The sequence below is a fragment of the Schistocerca cancellata genome, chromosome 1 (assembly GCF_023864275.1).
Source record: "Schistocerca cancellata isolate TAMUIC-IGC-003103 chromosome 1, iqSchCanc2.1, whole genome shotgun sequence".
NCBI classification, from domain to species: domain Eukaryota; kingdom Metazoa; phylum Arthropoda; class Insecta; order Orthoptera; family Acrididae; genus Schistocerca; species Schistocerca cancellata.
The window spans coordinates 669,241,356-669,244,046 of record NC_064626.1 but is presented as its reverse complement, the minus strand read 5'-3'; positions in this window follow the sequence as shown (position 1 = coordinate 669,244,046).

Genomic DNA, 2,691 nt, shown 5'->3' with positions numbered 1-2,691 from the left:
CATAGAAAATACATCGAGAAATTACAAAGTGATGGAAACGTAAGTACTCAACTAGCACCATTCTTAATGTCGAAAAGGTATTCCAAAATAATAACTGTTTAGGCAACTTTCTTCACCTACTATGGTTATTAACCGCCGTCAACCCATGAAAACGCATAGAAGCAAGCCACTCTGTAGACTTCTATCCTCACAAGAGCAATGTAGTGACAGGCAAGTAATCAAAACAGAATAAAAGTACACATATCGTAGTTTTTAGACCTAAGATAAACGCCAAGCACAAGCTTTGCTTTCACAGAAATAAAATTAGACTCACTGTGGATATCACACATGTACGTCACGACATATTTGGAAAAGTAATGTCAAAAAGAATATATTGTATTTAACAAAATACAGAGAGGTAACTCCAATTTACCGTCTTAATTTGTTTATGTAAAGTAGAACAATATAGGGGAATTGCCAACAAGTGGATTTAATTACAAACACTGGCCGAAATAAACGTGAGAGAAGAACTGGGACAGGAAGACGCGGAGGAACGTAACAGAGCATGACTAACACTGCTAAGAGTCATATGGAATGAAAGTGGTCTGGCTGTCTAAGAAACGATAAAAGAAGTAAGTGCGAGTGGGAGAAGATGCGAGAACGTGCTTCACTGTCAGATACAGAGAAAGCATCATACATATTTGTCACCTTGCCAACTTTCTTTGAATTGCGACAGGACGCTGAATCGTACATAGATGGCTGGGTAGCTTCTTTCATTCCGCAGCTCGTGCTCTAGTGCCTAGCGTTGCTACCTCTGGATCACGGGGTTCCGGGTTCGATTCCCGGCCGGGTTGGGGATTTTCTCTGCCTCGGGATTCGGTTTTTGTGTTGCCATCATCATTTCATCATCATCCTCATCGTTTGTGACGGTGGCTGGATTTTACTGTGAAAAACAATTGGGACTTCGTACGGGCGCTGTTGACCGCACAGTTGAGCGCCCCACATACCAAAGATCATCATCATTGTAGCTTCTTCCAGAGGCCACGGATGCACAGGTAAAGTAGTTCGCTGATGTGTTTATTTTACTGATGAGCACAGCTACGATACTAGCTACATGAGGAGTTGCTATATGACGAGATACTCAGTATATGATGCAAGGTACTGGCTTGTAGGTGCACTAAGATGCCGTATGTATGGCAGTCATGTAACTTCTATGGTCGAGACCATCCAAACTGATCATACGAGGCACTGATGTGATGAAATATATGGATATCACAGATGTAACACATTTGTGGCTCACTGTGACTACGTACACGTCCTCTCCCACCCCCTACACAAATTTTCACATTTGTTTCATAAACAACAGTGTATTTTTACAGAAACATCATTTACACAGTTGCCCCCTTGCCCTCTGCCCCAGTGGCAACTAGAAAGGCATGGCTGAAAAAAACTAAGTTCTCTAAGGGGTGAAGGGAATGAAAGGTGAAAAGAAAAATTACGATAAAGAACAGTGAGTGCCAGGCCGCTATCAGAACAAAAGTTGGACACAATATGTGCATCCCTCCTCTAGAGTTTCCGTTTATTCTGCCCTGTTAGATTACATCACATTAGTGGAGATTAAGCAGAACGATTGACTGCACGAGCTGATGTTTCACATCCATTTGAAATACCGCCTAAGAGAAAAAAAGTCGGCTCATCTTGAAGGAAGTACCCAATGGGACGGAAATCGGTAAATGTGAGGCTCATGCTCAGAAAAACAAATGGTTTTAGAAGCAAAAATATATGGAGCTTCACAAATTGAGCAAGTTAATAATACGTTAGTCCACCTCTGGCTGTTATGCAATCAGCTACTTGGCTTGGCACTGATTGATGGAGTGGCTGGACGTTCTGCTGAGGCGTATCGTCCCAGATTCTGTCCAATTGGCGCGTTAGATCTTCAAAATTCCGAGCTCGTCGGAGGCCCTGCTCATAATGCGCCAGACGTTCTTAATTGGGGAGACATCTGGCGACTTTGCTGGCCAAAGTAGGATATGGCACACACCAAGACAAGAGACTCTCTGTGTGTGTGGGCAAATGTAAGCCCAGGTTGGTTTACCATAAAGGATAACAAAATGTGGCGTAGAATAACGCCGACGTATCGCTTTGCTTAAGGGTGCCACAGATGACAACCAAAAAGGGATCCTGCTGTAAAAAGAAGTGGTACTCCATTCAGGCTGTCAGACTGCATGGCGGACAACTGTCAGGTTGGTAGCCCACCGTCCCCAGAACGTATCCAGATACCGCTTCGACCTGCAGTATCATTGAGTGAAGTAGAATTGTCTTCTGTGATGAGCGCTGTTTCGAACTGAGCGAAGAAGTGTCTGGAGATGCTCCAGGCAGCAGTGGGTTACCTACCTGACCATCGCCTGCCATATGGCCCCACAGCCAGGAGTGTCGGTCTGGAGTGCCGTTTTTTTGACAGCAGCGCAGCCCTACGTCAGTATTATCCTAAGCCCCTTTCTGTTATCCTTCGTGGCGAGCGACCCCGGGATTACATTTCAGCAACATAATGCCCACCCGCACACGGGGAAAATTTTGCTGCTTGGCTTAGTGCTTGCCAAAGCCTACCTCGGTCAGCAAGGTCGCCGGATCTCTCGCAAACTGACAACGTTTGGAATATTATGAACAGAGACTAGCAACCAGCTCGGGATTTTGACGATCTAACGCGTCAAC